The sequence below is a fragment of the Panthera leo genome, chromosome A2 (genome assembly GCF_018350215.1).
Source record: "Panthera leo isolate Ple1 chromosome A2, P.leo_Ple1_pat1.1, whole genome shotgun sequence".
In the NCBI taxonomy this organism is placed as follows: domain Eukaryota; kingdom Metazoa; phylum Chordata; class Mammalia; order Carnivora; family Felidae; genus Panthera; species Panthera leo.
This window is the reverse complement of record NC_056680.1, coordinates 20,144,236-20,165,590: the sequence shown is the minus strand read 5'-3', so window position 1 is coordinate 20,165,590 and position 21,355 is coordinate 20,144,236. Positions and strand designations below refer to the sequence as shown.

At 40.0% G+C, this 21,355-nt stretch overlaps 1 protein-coding gene across 8 annotated transcripts in view; it reads right to left on the bottom strand.

The window, feature by feature from the left end:
* RAD54L2 (RAD54 like 2) overlaps positions 1-21,355 on the bottom strand; it is a 112,639-nt gene that overhangs the window by 63,939 nt on the left and 27,345 nt on the right. Inside the window, exon 3 of one of the 8 annotated variants that reach the window (XM_042929520.1) lies at positions 4,468-4,542. The exons of the other annotated variants lie outside the window; for them this stretch is intronic. The gene's annotated coding sequence lies outside the window, so the exon portion shown is untranslated. The remainder of the gene's footprint in view (positions 1-4,467; positions 4,543-21,355) is intronic. 8 annotated transcript variants of the gene reach the window in all.

The window sequence follows — 21,355 nt, the reverse complement described above, 5'->3', positions numbered from 1 at the left end:
GCTGCTTGGACATGAAAATATCTTAAAGTGACCAAACACACTCTATGCCTCAGAATTACCATTTGTTCATTCCTTCAACTTCCTGAGCATCAACTCTCTATATTTCTGTTTATCCATACATATACAAATACACATTATAGATATATAATCACAGGCACTATACTAGGCTTTGGGGACACAGTAGGAAGCATGTTGGGGAGTGCTAAGAGGCTGCTGCATGCCAGAAAGAGATCAGGGAGAAGTTCTCATTGAAAAGAGGCCAGAAGAAGAGGGAGACACACAGACATCTGGGGAGAGTGTGTTCTATGGAGAGTGAGCAGCAAGGGCAGAGCCCAGGAGTGAGAGTAACTGGGAGTACTCAAGGAACAGGGAGTGAGTGGGTCCTGCCTAGAGCAGGGCCAGGTCCTGCCTTGGAGCACTACCCAGAAGGCAGTCCCACTCTCTAACCACCTGAATAGAAGGCTTCCAGCAGGCAGCTGGCTATTTAGCACACTCCCACTCCTCCCAAGTATGTGGGGAACCTCAGGCTCCCCATGGGCCAGAATGCCCCTGTGCCCATCTCTGCTCTCAGGTTCTGTCCTACCTCTTAGCCCAATTCCAGCTCCACTTCTTCCAAGAAGTCTTGGTCAACTGCCCCAGTCTTCTGGGATCATATTCCTGCTTCTGAACTCCAATAGCCATGCTTGACTATGCTGACCTTCACTGAAGCCTTCACATGGGTTACCTGGCAAAGTGGTTTGCCTTCTGCGGTTTCTCACCTTCAGACCAAACAGTAAATCCCTAAGGGCAGGTATTTAGCTGAGAATTGTTTCTTTGTGGCCTGGAGCTGGAAGCACGTCCTATTTAGATCAATTCATTCATTCACGTTCACTCCCTCATTTGCCAACTTGCTCTATTAACCCTTCTATGTGCCAGGCACTGTGCATGTCTGTTTGTCTCACTCTTTCGCTCTCACTTGGTCTACTTTACTATCAGCTATAAAAGTCATTTCCTCTTGGGGCGCCTGGGTGGCTTGGTCGGTTAAGCCTCCGACTTCGGCTCAGGTCATGATCTCACGGTCCGTGAGTTCGAGCCCCGCGTCGGGCTCTGTGCTGACAGCTCAGAGCCTGGAGCCTGTTTCAGATTCTGTGACTCCCTTTCTCTCTGCCCCTCCCCTGTTCATGCTCTGTCTCTCTCTGTCTCAAAAATAAATAAACGTTTAAAAAAATAAAAAAAGTCATTTCTTCTTGAGGGGGACAAAAACAAGGTAAAGACTGCTCTGAGATAAAGCAAATATAGTAAAATGTTAACATAAAGACTCACTGACCAATTCTTTCCATTTTTCTGTATATTTCAAATTTTTCATAATAAAATGTGGAGGAAGAACACAAAATAAATAATCTTTTATACGACAAACTGCTACAGACAACCACATCCACAATCAGGTTATCCTAAAATTCCTCCCATCTCCCAAAATAAAAACTAAAATACAAGTCTCTAATTATTCAACACAAAAACTATTCCAGAACTGAAATCTCTTATTAAGGTCCAGACACAATTTGAAACAGAATTTTTATGTCCTCCTGAAACAAAATGAAGTAAACTGGATCCTTTAGAGTTCTAGAAAGCTAGAATTTAAGTTCAAGACTGTTTAGTTAAAAGCCACAGGAATTATGAGTGTGTATGTGTCCTGGTGGGTCATGCACTTAGCCTCTCAAGACAATGAAACAAAAAAAAAAAATCTGTGAAATGATTTAGTAATAAAATTAAAATTTTTGCATTAATAACGCACTTCCAAAACACGTACAAAGTGTATTAAGGCACAGGGAAAAAAGGTGTTCCACAAATACAAATTAATATAACTAATGCTGAGTCACCATTCACTGAGTGACAAATTCCAAATTTCTCAGGGAATAACTATCCTATATCTTTAAGTTCATTAGGTTTTGAAAGGTAGTAAATCAATTAGATGTCAGCAGCTTTGGAAATGAAAATTATTCTGAAGATGAGTAATGATGATAACTCAACAGCAGCTACTCTGTATGTGTAAGTCAATGTTTATAATCAGCATAACCCCTCTGGTTCATCCTAGACTGCTTGAGATAAGTGTTTTGCTTACAGTGTGTTTGGTTGATTATGGAGTGGCTTTTAGAAGACAATTTTTAATTAGCAAGTACCTTAATGTAATCTGAATGTCTGTCATTTCAGAGAAGAAATTGTGTGGTTGTGGAAGAATGACAATCACTTAGAGGTAAACAATAATAATGAGAAGCCTCCTGTAAACCTAGTTAACAAACATCTTCAAAATAACCTCAGTCCCAAGCTCCTAATAGATAGAAGCAAATATCAATTAAACATCAACAACCAGGGGCGCCTGGGTGGCTCAGTCAGTCAAGCATATGACTTCAGCTCAGGTCATGATCTCACAGTTTGTGAGTTCGAACCCTGCATCGGGCTCTGTGCTGACACCTCAAAGCCTTCAGATTCTGTATCTCCCTCCCTCTCTCTCTGTCCCTACCCCACTGAAGCTCTGTCTCTCTCTCTCTCTCTTAAAAATAAAAAAACACTTAAAAAAAAAAATCAACAACCACACATACTACTAGAATTTGAGACATTGGTCCAGGCCCCTACTCAAAACATTTTAAGTACAGGACATTTTAAAATAGTACCCAGGCCAGGGGTACCTGGGTGGCTCAGTCAGTTAAGTGTCTGACCTCAGCTCAGGTCATGATCTTGCGGTTTGTGGGTTCAAGCCCCACATTAGGCTCTGTGCTGATAGCTCAGAGCATGGAGCCTACTTCAGATTCTGTGTCTCCCTCTCTCTCTCTGCCCCTCCCCTGCTTGTGCTTGGTTTCTGTCTCTCAAAAATAAATAAATGTTAAAATAAAAAAATAAAATTATTTAAAAATAAAATAGTACCCAGGCCATCAGATGCCCATAACAGAATAAAGTGGAGAGTGATAGATTTCTTAAATCCCACCAAATTTGGTTATTCTCTTTCCCTACCTTGCAAGAGCCACTAAAACTTCTTTACAGAGATGACACAAATGAATTTTCTCCACTCTTCAAAATCATACCAACGACTCAAAGGGCAGGTTTTGCTGTTACTGATCTCCTTCAAAAAAGCAACAGGGATGCCCAGGTGGCTCAGTTGGTTAAGTGTCTGACCCCTGATCTCAGCTCAGGTCATGATCTCACGGTTCAGCCTCTGGGCTTACAGCATGGAGCCTGCTTAGGACTCTCTCTCTCCCTTTCTCTCTGCCCCTCCCCTGCTTATGCACATGCATGCGCGCTCCCTCAAAATAAATAAACATCAAAAACCAAAAACAAAAAAAAGCAACAAAGGGAAAATGTCAGAGGAATAGTTAACCTTGGGAGGGCAGCAGCACAGTCAATTACATTCTGTCTATAAGGGTATCCACACATACAAACACTTCCATGTGGCACAGCCTTTCAAACACAGACAGCCTGATTCAAGAAATTAGCTCTCAGTAGAACTGTTAGAGGTGAGGAAAAAGGTGATAAGGAAAAAATGTATCTCCCTCATTTGCTCCTCAGCCCATGTGAAACACTGCCTCAACCTCCAGGGAAGAGGAGCGCTAGGAGAGTGATTATGGGTGTGCTACACCTTAATGAGGACCTGTATTCCTACAAAGCAAATTCTGGGAATCAAATTCTATCTTAATGAAACTAGAGAACTAGCTATTTAAAGAAACTCTAAAAAGAATCACTCTGAAAAGTAAATATCCAATCCCTAAGTAATATGTTAAGGTCTACAGTTTAATATATTGTGTTTGCTAAAAGAGGCTATATATAGTTATGAAGAAACCCACAGCCAATCCCAGGCCAGTCCCTTACAGCCTTGAGAGTAAAGGAAAATTTGGTTCCTCTGCCCTGCTAAGTTCAAAAACAATGTCACCTGTCTATAGAGTGGTGCCTGGCTAAGAATCAGTGAAATTAATCATGCAGGCACAGCCCTAAGACACACCCCTGGGGAGGAGAATACACAGGAGAGAAAAACACAAAGACATATACACATACTAGCAAAGCCTTTGTTCACAAAGCAGACCATGCTTGGAGAGTGCACACTAAAATCATAGAACTGTGGGCACATACTGCCTCACCACTGTAGGGCAGCCCATGCAATTTCAGAGGTCCTCAGCAGCATCCTGATGCTATGTTTGATATAAAAGAAACCATTCCAAACTGCCATGTCCTCATTAATTTTGGTAACCTTGAGTTATATTAAATTTCCTCAACTTATCTCAAAGCAATTCCACAGTGAGTGCCATGCACACTTCTTTTTCCATTAAGAGTATAAACAAAACCATGCATTTATGCTAATTTGCAAGGGGTATGAAGTCTTAAAAGCATGAAAACATTCAGTCTAAAACTTTAGGCAACACTTCAAAGAAACACATTAGTCAAGCAATTTATATAATTCAAAGACTTTTTAAAAAAAGAGTTCAGTCCATTTCCAGTACTCACAGGGTATCAATAAGATTCTTCCAGTCTGCTGAGAGATCAACTGTGGATCTCTGAAGTTATTTCAAAACACCTTTCCTGGGCAAGACAAAAGCCCAATGCATACATGTAGTCCAAATGCCTTTTAATAACCTTTCAGTCACTTAAGAACACATTTAATACACACAAAGCAGGTACAGAGCTAGAAAGTGACACAGCTTGAAATATTTTATTAATGAGACTTTTGGCAATGTGGAGCTTAATTAAGACAAAATAAGGAAAAGAAGGTGAACAAAACATTCAGGGCTCTAAGGAGGAAAGCCACAGGAGACAACTCTCCCCAAAAGGCAATGCAGTGGGGACAGGCCCAGGGACTCAGCACAAAGCACAACAGAGGCACTGGAGCCATGTTTACAGAATCAGTCAAGAAATCTTAATTCCAGGGATGCCTAGGTGGCTCAGTGGTTAAGCGTCTGATTCTTGGTTTCGGCTCAGGTCATGATCTCATGGTTTGTGGGTTTGAGCCCCATATCAGGTTCTGTGCTGACAGTGCAAAGCCTGCTTGGGATTCTCTCTCTCCCTCTCTTTCTGCCCCTCCCCCTCTCATGCTGTCTCTGTCTCTCTTAAAAGAGAAAACAAAACAAAACAAAACCCTAAATTCTAGCCATAGCTCTATGGGAAACTAGCTGCATGACCTTGGTCAAATCAGTTCTCCCTCAGCTTCCATTACCCCTCTTGTTCTAGCCAGGAGAGAGATGGACTCTAGTTCATCTTCAAGATCCCTTCCAGATTCTATGACAGCAGTTCTCAAAGGATGGTCCAGGGACCCCTGGGGTCCTGAAGACACTTTCAAGGGAGCCACAAAGTCAAAATCATACATGGGTTAAAGAACCATCCGAAGTGCAAGACAGACCAATGGATTTTAATGTAATAGAATACAAGAAGTTCCTGGATGTGGTTTCGAATTCCATATTACAATTAACCTTGAAGAAACTACCACTTGTCAGAGTTTAGATACAGTATTAAAGAATACCCACAATTACCTGAAAAGGCTATTAAAACACTCATCCATTTTCCACCTGCCTTCTTCATCTACTTCTACAATACAGTAAATTAACAAAACAATAAGTGACAACAAATTATATGTAGAAGCAGATCTGAGGATCTAGCTATCTCTATTCAATCAGACATTTTCAAATTTTAAAATGTGTCAAACAATTCAACTCTTCTAATTTTTTTCTTTTGGAAAACAATTATTTTTCATTAAAAATTATTTAATACATATTGAGTTTATTATTTTAATTGTTTTTAATGTTTATTTATTTATTTTGAGAGAGAATGAGAGGAAGGGGCAGAGAGGGAGGGAGAGAGAATCCCAAGAATGCTCCTGTCAGCACAGAGCTCAGTCTCACGAACCATGAGAACATGACCTGAGCTAAAATCAAGAGTTGGTGGACTTCAAGCTGTACTACAAAGCTGTTATCATCAAGACAGTATGGTACTGGCACAAAAACAGACACTCAGATCAACAGCACAGAACAGAGAACCCAGAAATGGACCCACAAACGTATAGCCAACTAATCTTTGACAAAGCAGGAAAGAATATCCAGTGGGATAAAGACAGTCTCTTCAGCAAGTGGTGCTGGGAACACTGGACAGTGACATGCAGAAGAATGAACCTCGACCACTTTCTTACACCATACACAAAAATAAACTCAAAATGGATGAAAGACCTAAAAGTAAGACAGGAAGCCATCAAAATCCTCAAGGAGAAAGCAGGCAAAACCTCTTTGATCTCGGCTGCAGCAACTTCTTACTCAACACGTCTCCGGAGGCAAGGGAAACAAAAGCAAAAATGAACTACTGGGACCTCATCAAAAGAAAAAGCTTCTGCACAGTGAAGGAAACAATCAGCAAAACTAAAAGGCACCCGACGGAATGGGAAAAGATATTTGCAAAGGACATATCAGATAAAGGGTCAGTATCCAAAATCTATAAAGAACTTATCAAACTCAACACCCAAATAACAAATAATCCGGTGAAGAAATGGGCAAAAGACATGAATAGACACTTCTCCAAAGAAGACATCCAGATGGCCGACTGACACATGAAAAAATGCTCAACATCACTCATCTTCAGGAAAATACAAATCAAAGCCACAATGAGATACCACCTCACACCTGTCAGAATGGCTAACATTAACAACTCGGGCAACAACAGATGTTGGCGAGGATGTGGAGAAAGAGGATCTCTTTTGCACTGCTGGTGGGAATGCAAACTGGTGCAGCCACTCTGGAAAACGTATGGAGATTCCTCAAAAAATTAAAGATAGAACTACCCTACGACCCAGCAATTGCACTACTAGGCATTTATCCAAGGGATACAAGTATGCTGTTTCGAAGGGACACATGCACCCTAATGTTTACAGCAGCACTATCAACAACAGCTGAAGTGGGGCGCCTGGGTGGCTCAGTCGGTTAGGCATCCGGCTTCGGCTCAGGTCATGATCTCGCGGTCCGTGAGTTCAAGCCCCGCATCGGGCTCTGTGCTGACAGCTCAGAGCCTGGAGCCTGTTTCAGATTCTGTGTCTCCCTCTCTCTCTGACCCTCCCCCATTCATGCTCTGTCTCTCCCTGTCTCAAAAATAAATAAACGCTAAAAAAAAATTTAAAAAAAACAAAAAAACAAAAAAAAAAACAGCCGAAGTATGGAAAGAGCCCAAATGTCCATTGATGGATGAATGGATAAAGAAGACGTGGTATATATACACAATGGAGTATTACTCAGCAGTCAAAAAGAATGAAATCTTGCCATTTGCAACAACGTGGATGGAACCAGAGGGTATTATGCTAAGCAAAATTAGTCAGAGGAAGACAAATATCATATGACGTCACTCATATGAGGTCTTTAAGACACAGAACAGATGAACACAAGGGAAGGGAAGTAAAAATAATATAAAACAGGGAGGGGGACAAAACGTAAGAAACTCTTAAATATGGAGAACAAACAGAGGGTTACTGGAGGGGTTGTGGGAGGGGGGATGGGCTAAATGGGTAAGGGGCATTAAGGAATCTACTCCTGAAATCATTGTTGCACTATATGCTAACTAACTTGGATGTAAATTTTAAAAAATAAAAAATAAATAAAATTAAATAAATTAAAGAATTTAAAAAGAGCTGGACATTTAACTGACTGAGCTACCCAGGTGCTCCAAGTTTATTACTTTTTAAAGAAATTGATATTTTTAATTTGTTTTAATTTCTAATACAGTGAAGATTAACCATTATAACCCGTATAAACAAAAGCTTTTTGGGATCTTCAATAATTTTTAAGAGTATAAAAGGATCCTGAGACCAAATAGTTTGAAATCTATAGTCTTAGAGTCCATATTTTCAGGTATCATAAAGAAAAATTAGCATTTAAAAAAATGTAACAAACAGAATCACATTACATGAACAACAAAAAATATCTGGACAGTTCCATACTGTATTCAGATAAAAAAGTACAAGATTAATCTGATATATTAATGGTATACAGGTTATTTTATAGATGTAATTCAGCATCAAGGGCAAACTTTCTCAGTGACTAAAGTTAATACTACATTTGAAAAGTCAAACTTTTACTTTTACTATAATCCACAACCTCTTTAAAATGGCCAAGGGCTGAGGTTTCTTGTGTTTGCTCCCTGACTTAGGTTCTTCATCCAAGAGGTCACTAAGCAGCGCATCCCTGCAGGGTCAGTCCCAGGTATTTTGAATAAGTCGGAGTAAAACTCTAGAAGGCCACTGCTGAGAGGAGCAAATTAAAGGCTCATTTAATTCTCCATGGAGTCAGATGGAAAAAAAGGGGGGAGGGAGGGCAACAAACAATTGAGTTGGTAAGATATGAACTAAAGCAGCGGTGACAGCTTTGGCTGTGAGAAGGTTATGTGACATAGCCAATGCTCCCCAGAGGAATCTGGGCTCTGAAAAATTCTCTCCCTCTCTTCTCTCTCTTCTCTCTCTCTCTCTCTCTCTCTCTCTCTCTCTCTCTCACACACACACACACACACACACACACACACATGCCACATGTACATTATAATCTAAGGGCAGTAAAAAATAAAAATAATAAAAATGAAAATAAAAAATTAAAATTAAAATTAAAAGTAAGGTCCCTGGATCTCTGAATACAGAGTAAAAGCAATTCTGGCTAAATATGTTACCATTCAACTTGTGACCCCTGTATCTCTTTCCACACAGCTCTCAATTCTTAAAGTGAGGATGACAGAGATGAGGATCTACATGGTGGGGGCATGTTTGGCCTACTCCCTAGGCTTGCTGAGGCCCAAACCAGCCCTGAGTGCAGACCAGCCTAAAAGCAGGTCGGGTTTATCTACTAGATGGTAAGACTGAAGTGGCTGGGAGAGAAGCCAAATCATGGCCAGTATCTCATCTCTCCAACTCCCTCTATCTACAACCACCTCCACTGTCCCTGACCAGTCTGTTCCCAAAGTCCCAGCCCTCTGAGGCTCTTCCTTTCTCTTAGGAGTTTCTAACTATCACAGAGCCATGGAGCTCAAGGATGGTTGTCTTCAAACTCAGACAAACACAAGCTGAGCACAGAGGGGATGGTTTGCCCTTCATAGTCCTGCAAACATTCAGCACCAACTTTGGGGACGATCTCTCCATATCTAGTCAACTTATGTACCAGATACAGTCCTGAAAAGCTCTGTGCTAGTAGCATTTCAATAAATCAAAACTTTTAAAAATAAAACTATAACAGGAACTCTACATGAATCCTTCTATAATGCAAATAGCCACTAATTTGCTGAGTTGATGTTGATTGCTTTAGATTTTCAGTTGTCATTCATTTTTAAATAGTTATAACTACAGGGTATACAGGTTGCATACTATGTTTTTCCTAAATTGGTATCTACTACCAATTAACTAAAATTTTAATGGATAACTACTATTTTTTGATATACATGCATATTTTCAAAATATTCTATAGGAAAAAATATGATATACTAATATCACTGTATTTACATGCTTACTCAAGTTTTTGTTAGCTTTGCCAGTAACTTGGGCACTCTGTGTACTAAGCTAAGCTCCTTAAAGACATAAACGTTTCTATGCTTTTTTTTTTTTTTTTTTTTTTTTTAAGTAGGCTCCCCACCCACCGTGGGGCTTGAACTCACGATCCTGAGATCAAGAGTCACATACTCCAGGCGCCTGGGTGGCTCAGTCAGTTAAACATCTGACTTCAGCTCAGGTCATGATCTCACAGTCCATGGGTTCGAGCCCCGTGTCAGGCTCTGTGCTGACAGCTAAGAGCTTGGAGTGTGCTTCAGATTCTTTGTCTCCCTCTCTCTCTGCCCCTCCCCTACTCACACTGTCTCTCTCCATCTCTCAAAAATGAATAAACATTAAAAAAAAAAAAAAAAAATAGAGTCACATGCTCTACAGCTGAGCCAGCCAGCCAGCCAGGCACACCAATATAAGTAAACTCATCTGGCTCCACTCTTCACAGTTCTAAAGTGAATGGTAAGACTAGTCAGGTGCATACTCCTATGGTGCCTTTGGTACAAAACAAAAATATATTTGGTCCTTTTCCCTGGTTCCTGGCAGAGCTCCCAAACCCTTAGAATTTTCTGAGTGACAGGAGTGTCTTCTGCTGTTTACCCTGAGCCCTCTTTTGATCACAGCTGAATCCGTGCCAACAAAGTAACTTAGGGTAGAGCCCCTAGACAGCCTCATGATGGCACTGGTCACCAAAAAGACCCAGTGACTAAAAGACTAGCACTTTCAGCCCTGCCCACCAACCTCCCAAGATGGGAGATGGGGAGCTGGAGAGTAAGTTCTATAAAAACTCTTGAACTCTGAGATTCAGAGAGCTTCTGGGTCAGTGAATACACTGAGACGCTGGGAGAATGGCACAACTGGAAAAGGCATTGAACTCCATGCCACTCCTCCCCCATATTTTGCCCTATGCATCTCTTCCGCTTAGCTGTTCTGAGCTGTGTCCTTTCAAATAAACCAGTAAACATAAGTATATTCCTGAGTTCTGTGAGTCATTCTTGCAAATTATTGAGCCTAAGGAGGGGGGTCATGGGAGCCCTGATTTATGGTCAGTCAGAAGTATGGATAGCCAAGGACTTACAACTGGCATCTGAAGTAGGGGAAAGTCTTATGGGACTGAGTCCTTAGCCTTAGGTCTCTGCTAACTTGGAATAGTGTCAGAAATGAATTGTTGGACACCCATTTGGTATCTGGAGAATCAGAGAATTGGTTATTGGTACTGGGAAATATCCCGGTGCCATAAAGATTTAAGTGACAAACCATAGTAAAAAGTGCAACAAAAAGTCTGAAGATCTATTATTTCTTGACTTCACATGTGCAAAAATAAACTGTGGTATTTACTTCAATGCAAGAGGTAGCCTGCACCTTTAAACTACTAAATGTCACATTTCCAGTGGACTTAAATTATTAAATGGCACAGGGATTTGTAAATGGGAATCCATACTGCATTTACCTCTCAAATCACAAAAAAGGAAAAGAACCACTGATAAAATATGCATTATTTTCTATATTTCCAATGGATAATAAAAACTGATTATGAGAGTAATGAAAAACTAGCAGAACCAATGAGGATCATTAGTAACGCAAGCAGTTCAAATTACATATAGAGTCTAACCATCACCTGTTATTAGATACCTCCCTTGGCCAACACACCCTCTTAGACTGCCAAATCTATTAGTAGCTACCAAAATGTAGAAGAATCAAAATGAGTTCCATTCAAATACAATCCCTTTTTTCTCAAGGTGGCAGCACCTTTCTCCAGAATGCCATGAGGAAGTAAGGATCAGAATATGAACTAGAAGACAAGAATCCAGGGGCTAACCGTGTATACCCCACCATATACATAAAATAATTCTTGAAGAATAATTTCAGATTAGAGGAGACTAAATGCAACATGGGATCCTGGATGAGATCCTGGATCCGGGGAAGAAAATAGCTATAAAAGCCAGAACTGAGAATAGTTGAAGCAATGGAATATGGACTATGGTTTAGACAATAGTATTATATCAATATTATATTTCCTGATCTTGAGAATTATTTTGTGATTATATAAGAAAACGTCTTTAGGAAATACACCAATGAAGTCTTTAGTGGCAAAAATAAATAAACAACCTTCTAAAAGACAGTGAAAAAGAGAATAAAATTATCTATTCCTAGTTTTCCAAAGATTTAAACACTTACCAAGTATAAAAATACCTTCTTTCAAAGTACAGATTTGAAGGATTACCTAGCTGACTATTCTCTATAGTTAATTAGTAACAAATTAGTATGAAACTTCCTTTCCGTTAAGACACAAAAAACATAGGGTTAAAAAGGCTAATTAAATTAAGCCTCCCAGCATCCTCATGCACAGACAGGATGTCCTCTTGGTAGGGGGTAGGCCTCTCTCCCTCTTCCTTGGGAGCCCAGCAGGAACTGGAATCATCTCTGAGGCAAGTCTCACCTGGGTTCCCTCTGGAAGGCTCTAGGTCTGGCCAATGTCATAAACAAATAGCACCCCACCAGCAGGTAGAAATTGGACTCACCAGCTTGTCCTCCTTCTTTGTGTAGATGTGGCCCAATTCTGAATAATCTTCTAAGGAGACTTATGTAATCTATCTAGATTACATGTTTCACTGTTACTTTATGGCCAAGGTTATTCAACCTGTGCCCAGTTTCTTAGGCTCTTACACACACACACACACACACACACACACACACACACACACACTTCACACACTTCAGCATTAAAGAAATAAGTAGCTTAAGATTCATACCACTGAACCAGTTACTTAAGTAAACGTGCCCTATAAGTCTCTCTCTGGTCTAACACTGGACATGAATATTGACAAAAACAGTGACATCTGAACATTAGCAAAAACAGGTGGAGGAAAAAGAGTGTGTACTTGACCTAAAGCCAATATAGTGAAGTAGAAAAAAAGCTTCTTCTTTCAAACTAATACTCCTATAATTCTTTGAGGAAAAGCATATGGAATCTGGACAAAACTCAGGCTACAGATTTTGCAAGTAAGAAGGGGACCTGCAGGGAAACCTCATCTCTGTAAACAGAAATGATGTAAAAATGGACATTAACCCTTGGGAAGAAAGGCCATCTCTCAAAGACTGCAACATGGCTTGTGTGGGTACATACACCAAACCATATACTCATCACTCTTCAGAAAAAGATGCTTATTCCATGGAGGCAAGGCCACAACTTCATTACACCATATGGGAGGTACAAGAGATCAAAATAATCCACATAGTAATCTTATGGCCATGAGATACTATAATGATAGAGGGGATAAAGGTCACGGACTGAGATGAACAAAAAGCTTGAGGAAATACTTCAAAGAAAAAAGTAGCTGATAGTTATTTTGTAGAAATAATGGTCAAAAGAAAAGGCAGAAAGGCTAGCAATTAATTCGGTCCAAAGTCTATGTATGACATAATAAAGACATTCTGCCAGGCATTGTGGAAGTGATACAATATACATGCCTCAAAGAATGATGCAGAGCAAGAAGCCATAAGACTATCTGACTCCAAAACAGAAAGAATCAGTAACAGTGTCATTTGGGGACACCAAAGAAGTCTGTAGCATTTGAGTAAATAAAAATACCAAATCAAATCTAATCATAATTTAAAATGATACCCTTAATACAAAAAAAAAAAAATGATGTTTCTGTCCCACTAGGAAATTTACAATGTATTTTCTTCCCTAATCACACTAAACATACTTGATCCCTGGTGCCCAAGATACTCATGAACCTAGTGCAGTTAAGGGTACAGTCTAGGCCTGCACGGTTGCTCTCTAACCAGGGCGAGGCTGCCCTGGAATTAAACCAAGCCTCTGTCGCATCAGCACTCACTATGCCAACCTACAAAAGTTGGCATCCACCATCCAAGAATAATCTAGTTGATTGAGAGTGAAGAATAAAAGTGGAACACCTAGAGACAACTGCCAAATCTCAAGGACACACTCCAGGGCTGGGTTTGGGCAAAGTTAAGGAAGTTCCAATCTTCTGGTCTTTTACTTAACAAGTAGTTATTACTCATTCTTGTGGCTTGTTCTCAAGTGGACATTGCCCCAGCACCATGGGCAAAATACAAATGCATGAAAAACAGAAAGGTAGTAAGTGATAGAAAAAGGACAGGATGAGGAGCTAAGCTTCCCTCCTGCTCAGCACAGCATACAAGAAGGAGTGCAACTCACTGTCACATCACAGGGAGCTGAATGAAAGGCCCAGCTAAGTCAATGGTGGCACTGGCCTAGTTACAAATGCAGGGCTAGAGTTGCCACTCAGCCAAGCTAATCAAGAAACTACTGAACCCTCCACATCACAAGGAGTTCCGGAATCTCCTAATCATCTCTCCCGTTAACTAAAGATAAAAACAAAAAACAAACAAAAAACAATAGCTTCCACAACAAACAATTCTGACAAGTGAGCCTCTTCACATTCCAAACGTGCCTGCTCTTAATGAAGTTCATAACATTATTTTTACACTAGTTTGGATATGACATACGAGGCAGGCTTCTATGTATATTTTTGACTTGATATTAGTACTATACAAACTGTAGTTATTTATAAACTCTCTATAATAAATAAAATATTGAAATTATAAGAATAATTACATATTTTGAGCTTGGACAGGCTTCTAAAAAATGCCACTAACATAAAAGTATGGAAAGAACTTGTGCCATTTTACAAATGCTGCTTTAGTGTTGCTGTTACCTTGATCAAGAACTATGAAATACATTCCATTTCAAATTTCAGAATTAGTAAAACCCAAGATTAAGTGTGCTATTTTATAGCTTCTCTATGGATTATACTTTTTTTTCCCCAAAGTCTCTAAAATTACTATCCGTAAAAGAAATTACTGATAGTGAGTACTTGAATACTGGGTATACGAGAGTCATGAAGGTAGGACAGCACCAGAAGATGCCAGGTTAACAGCTCTAGAAGCTATCTAGTAGAAACCAACAAGATAGCACCACAGTAACAAGGTCCATCTAATAATTTGGACAAGAGCTTCCTGCTTGGCACCTTGGCAGACAGGAGATCTTGCAAATTTTCCCAATGCAAAACATCTAAACACATGGGTAAAATTCTATGTAAATGTATCCATTTTAATTTTTAATTTTTTTAATGTTTATTTTTGAGAGAGAGAGAGAGAGAGAGAGAGAGAGCGCACGCACGAGCAAGGGACGGGCAGAGAGAGAGAGAGAGACATAGAATCCGAAGCAGGGTCCAGGCTCTGAGCTGCCAGCACAGAGCCTGACACAGAGCTCGAATCCACGGACTGCAAGATCATGACCTGAGCTGAAGTCGGATGCTAAACCAACTGAGCCACCCAGGCACCCCAATATGCATCCATTTTAAATGCATAACAGTTTTCACCAAAAAAAGTAACAGAATGGACCAAGGACCAAGAATGAAAAGCAAACTGAAAACACAAATACTCTTGAGAGCTAACACAATGGCAGTCCAAGGAGAAGAGGAGGGTGCCAGTCTTGGGGATGGGTGGAAGTAAGATAAGAAACAATGCCTTGGGGTTCAAAGAAGCTAAAAAGGAAAGACTGCAACCTCTACATAAAGACAGAACATGAAGAGCTATACTCCCAGGAAAGAATGATACAGAAAATAACCAGCAACATAGAAGACAACATAAAAGCTGTGTCAACCTAGTTTGGAGGAGGGGAAAAAAGTATCTAATCTACATAGTCCAAGAAATTAATCAAAACTAAAGTGGTCCCAGGCAAGTGATACACACTAGTCAGCTAGAAGTAAATGCAAAACATCTCTGGGACACACCCCAATCTGGGCCACATAAGAGTCCCATAGATAAAGCCTTATTGAAGATGCACTCACAATCCAAAAGTACAAACACATCAACAACTAATCAAACAAAAGCAAGAGCCAACAGGGAAGACTAAAACTAGTTTCCTAAAAATTTCTTTAAAAAAATTTTTTGTTTACATTTATTTATTTTGAGAGACAGAGAGACAGAGCACAAGTGGGGAGAGGCAGAGAGAGAAGGAGACAGAATCCGAAGCAGGCTCCAGGCTTCGAGCTGTCAGCACAGAGCCTGACACGGGGCTTGAACTCACAAACTGTGAGATCATGACCTGAGCTAAAGTTGGACGTTCAACCGAGCCACTCAGGCAACCCTAGTTTCCCCAAAATTTCTGATAATACAACTACCAGATTGAAGGAGATAATAAGCTACATGCTATCTCAAAAGATGCAGAAAAAACTTTCACAAAATTTAGAACTAATTTATGATTACAAAAGCAAACAAACTCTTAGCAAACTAGGTGAAAACTTCTTTCACTGGATAAAAGGAGTCCACCAAAAGCCACCACACCACATTTAGTATGAGAACATATGGGAACATACACTGTAAATTCAGGAACAAGACGTGGTTGCATGCTATCAAAATTTCTATCAACATCAAGTTGTTAGAGATTCTAACCAATAAATAAGACACACATAGAAACCATAAAAATTGGAACAAAGAAAGAAAACTGTCAACGATTGAGGATCCTATTATTTCAACATAGAAAATGTACAGGTAAACTACTATTAGAAATACAGGAGCTAAAAAAAAATACAGGAGAGCATAGTAAGGCAGTTATGTGAAAGATTAATATAGAAAAACCTATCTTATTATTTCTATATGCAGTTAACACCCATTTAAAAAGTATACTTTTAAAAATATTATTTACAATAGCAACAATATCCATATGTTACCTGACAATAAATCTAGGGAAAGGTATGTTAGGATTTTTGTGACAAAAAGCATAACACTTCATTTAAAGACATTAAAAGAGGGGCGCCTGGGTGGCTGAGTTGGTTAAGCGTCCACCTCTTGGTTTCCACTCAGGTCATGAGCTCATGGTTCATGAGTCTGAGCCCCACATGGGACTCTGCGCTGACAGTGCAGAGCCTGCTTGGGAGTCTCTCTCTCTCTCCCTCTCCCTGCCCTTCCCATTCTCTCTCTCTCTCAAAATAAATAAACTTTAAAAAATAAAAACTAAAAAGAAATAAACACATTAAAAAAGACCTAAATAATCAGAAAGATTGACATGTTCCAAGATGGAGACTATTACAAAATGTCAATTCTCCCTATAAGCTTTTTGATTTTTAATTTTTTTTTAATATTTTGTTTTTGAAAGAGAGTGCAAGTAGGGGAGGGACAGAGAGAGAAGGAGACAGAATCCAAAGCAGGCTCCAGGCTCTGAGCTGTCAGCACAGAACCCAACGAGGGGCTTGAGCCCACAAACCGTGAGATCATGACCTGAGGTCAAGTTGGAGGCTTAACCAACTGAGCTACCCAGGTACCCCTCCCTATAAACTTCTAATCAAATGAACATCTAATCAAATGCACTTCTAAAATTTTTTTTTTAATGTTTTATTTATTTTTGAGACAGAGACAGAGCATGAACGGGGGAGGGGCAGAGAGAGAGGGAGACAGAATCGGAAGCAGGCTCCAGGCTCTGAGCCATCAGCCCAGAGCCCGATGCGGGGCTCGAACTCATGGACCGTGAGATCGTGACCTGAGCTGAAGTCGGCCGCTTAACCGACTGAGCCACCCAGGCGCCCCTAATCAAATGCACTTCTAATCAAAATCCCCAGGCACAAAATGTGTAAACTGTAAAGGAAAAGATCAATAAATTCCACTACATCAAAAACGAAAATGCACAAGAAAATACAAACAAAGCAAAGATAAGCCAAAGTCTGGGAGATACCGGTGGATATAGAGCCAGTAAAAGGATTAGTATCCACAATATATGAGCACCTCTTTAAAAACCAGTAAGAAGTCACAATGAGATACCACCTTACACTTGTTAGAATGACTAACATTAACAACTCAGGCAACAACAGATGTTGGCGAGGATATGGAGAAAGAGGATCTCTTTTGCACTGCTGGTGGGAATGCAAACTGGTGCAGCCACTCTGGAAAACGTATGGAGTTTCCTCAAAAAATTAAAAATAGAACTACCCTATGACCCAGCAATTGCACTACTAGGTATTTATCCAAGGGATACAGGTGTGCTATTTCAAAGGGACACATGCACCTCAATGTTTATAGTAGCACTATCAACAATAGCCAAAGTATGGAAAGAGCCCAAATGTCCATCGATGGATGAATGGATAAAGAAGATGTGGTATATATATACAATGGAGTATTACTCGGCAATCAAAAAGAAAGAAATCTTGCCATTTGCAACTACGTGGATGGAACTGGAGGGTATTATGATAAGCGAAATTAGTCAGAGAAAGACAAATATCATATGACTTCACTCATATGAGGACTTTAAGAGATAAAACAGATGAACGTAAGGGAAAGGAAACAAAAATTTTATAAAAACAGGGAGGGGGCAAAACATAAGAGACTTAAATACGGAGAACAAACAGAGGGTTACTGGAGGGGTTGTGGGAGGGGGGATGGGCTAAATGGGTAAGGGGCATTAAGGAATCTACTCCTGAAATCATTGTTGCACTATATACTAATTTGGATGTAAATTAAAAAATAAATTAAATTAGGGGCGCCTGGGTGGCGCAGTCGGTTAAGCGTCCGACTTCAGCCAGGTCACGATCTCGCGGTCCGTGAGTTCGAGCCCCGCGTCAGGCTCTGGGCTGATGGCTCAGAGCCTGGAGCCTGTTTCCGATTCTGTGTCTCCCTCTCTCTGCCCCTCCCCCGTTCATGCTCTGTCTGTCTCTCTCTGTCCCCAAAAAAATAAATAAAAAACGTTGAAAAAAAAAAAAAATAAATAAATAAATTAAATTAAAAAAAACAGTAAGAAGATAAAGGATACGACTGGGTAACTCTTAGAAGAGAAAACTCAAACGACCAAGAAACATTTTATACACATTCGATAAAGTTTTTGCCACAGTCTGACAATACAAAATGCTAGAGAGGCTGCTAAGCAAGGATTCCTACACACAACTGGTGGGAGTGCAAACTGACACTTTGAATAATTGGAAATATCTACCAGGGTTAAACATGCTCAGCCCTATGAATTATAAATTTTGCTCCTAGAGAAATTCTAGAACAGGTATACAAGGAAATTTTGAATCTTCATTGTAACACAGTTAGGATCAGTGACAAATAAAAAGCAATCTAAACATTCATTAATAGGAACATGCATAAACATATTATAGCCCTCTCATCTAATGGAATATTATACAACTTGAAATAAATGAACTAGAATATAACATAAATCAATATGGATAAACTTCAATGACATTAAGTGAAAAAGAAAGCTGCAGAAAAATAAATACAAGATAATAACCATTTATATAAAGTTTAAAAAATAAACAAAACAACTGGGGCACCTGGGAGGCTCAAGTTGGTTGAGCGTCCAACTTTGGCTCAGGTCATATCTCACAGTTCATGAGTTCAAGCCCCACGTCAGGCTCTGTAATGACAGCTCAGAGCCTGGAGCCTGCTTCCAGTTCTGTTGTCTCCCTCTCTCTCTGCCCCTTCCCCACTCGCACTCTGTATCTCTCTCTCAAAAATAAATAAACATTTAAAAAAAGCATTTAAAATATACAAAACAACACTCAATGTTGTAAAGAAACACACATGCAATAAAAAAAGGAAAACATGCATGAGAATATATAATTCAGAATAGTGTTACCGCTGGGGTAAGGAAGTAAACAGCACTGAGAAGTGAAATATCTTCACTCTGGTTTGTTTTTTTAAGTACGAATATCTGAAGCAGGATTATGGTATAATATTGAGATATGACAAAGCTGGAGGGCCACAAACATTTTTTTGTTTTATTATTCTGAATATTCTTCTATGTTTGAGATAAACAAAATAAACAATAACCAACCACCATCCAAAATAGTAAATAAAAGCTCTGACAGGTAGCCACCCCTAAAAGTCATTTTTTGGCATTAAAAATTAGTTCAAGGGAGGGGCACCTGGGTGGCTCAGTCGGTTAAGCGTCCAACTTCGGCTCAGGTCATGATCTCGCGGTCCATGAGTTCAAGCCCCGCGTCAGGCTCTGTGCTGACAGCTCAGGGCCTGGAGCCTGTTTGAGATTCTGTGTCTCCCTCTCTCTCTGACCCTCCCCCATTCATGCTCTGTCTCTCTCAGTCTCAAAAACAAACGTTAAAAAAAATTTTTTTTTAATTAGTTTAAGGGGCATCTGGGTGGTTCAGTAGGTTAAGCGTCCAACTTAGGCTCAGGTCATGATCTCATGGTTCATGGGTTCAAGCCCCGTGTTGGACTCTGTGCTGAAAGCTCAGAGCCTGAAGCCTGCTTCAGATTCTGTGTCTCCCTCTCTCTCTGCCCCTGCCCTGCTTGTGCTGACTCTCTCTCTCAAAAATAAATAAACATTAAAAAAAAAAAAAATAGTTAAAAAAATCAGTTCCAGCTCTTATGATGGAAACTGGGATAAGTGGAGGTTCATCACATCATCCCAGCTGGTGACCCAACCCTAAGTCACCTCTGTCAAGGACTCAGGACACAACGCTTGTGGCATTCTGATCTGATCTTCCACAGCTACTGAGCTATGTTTCAAATTGTATCACTTAAAATTCTCACGTTAGTTCTAACTGGATTAACATACAAGGATTTTTTTTTTTAAGTAATAAGATTCGTGGTGCCTGGCTGGCTCAGTTAGAACAGTGTGCCACCCTTGATCTGGGGGTTGTGAGTTCAAGCCCCACGTTGGGTGTAGAGATTACTTACATAAACTTTTAAAATACAATAAAAATAAAGTAATAAGAATCAACATTTGGCAGAGATAAACACACTGTGAAGGAAGAACATACTTGCTGATACACCAGGACAGCAGGCTCTGTTCTACCTATGCTAGACAGCGTAAGGTTGCAGGGGGGGGGGGGGGGGGGGGGGGCTACTCTTGGGGAAAGACAGTCACTTCCCAAGGAAACTACACTCCTACTCCCCAAAGCCTCCTTTCCTTAAAAACAAGACAAGTGGGGTCCAGTAACACCAGTGTTAAGCAACTCTGCAGACAAAAGGTCCTAATTTCAATTAGAAAAGATTTTGAAAATGAAACCAGAAGCTGGTTCTTTGAAAGAATTAATAAAATTGATAAACCACTAGCCAGTTGGATCAAAAAGAAAAAGGAAAGGACCAAAATAAATAAAACCAAGAATGAAGAGATCAACAACCAACACAGCAGAAATAAAAACAATAGTAAGAGAATATTATGAGCAATTATACACCAATAAAATGAGCAATCTGGAAGAAATGGACAAATTCCTAGAAACATAAACTACCAAAACTGAAACAGGAAGAAACAGAAAATTTGAACAGGGGCACCTGGGTGGCTCAGCCGGTTAAGCATCCGACTTTGGCTCAGGTCATGACCTTGTGGTTTGTGAGTTCGAGCCCCGCATCAGGCTCTGTGCTGATAGCTTGGAGCCTGGAGCCTGCTTTGGATTCTGTGTCTCCCTCTCTCTTTGCCCCTCCCCTGCTCATGCTCTGTCGCTCTCTGTCTCTCAAAAATAAATAAATGTTAAAAAAAAAAAATTAAAAAAAAGAAAATTTGAACAGACCCATAACCAGTAAAGAAATCAAATTAGTAATCAAAACTCTCCCAAAAAACAAGAGTCCAGGGCCAGATGGCATTTCAGGGGAATTCTACCAAACATTTAAGGAAGAGTTAACACCTATTCTCTTGAAGCTGTTCCAAAAAATAGAAGTGGAAGGAAAACTTGCAAACTCTTTCTATGAAGCCAGCATTGCCTTGATTCCAAAACCAGACCAAAGGCCCCACTAAAAAGGAGAACTATAGACCAATTTCCCTGATGAACATGGATGCAAAAATCCTCAACAAGATATTGGCCAACCAGATCCAATAATACATTAAAAAATATATTCACCATGACCAAG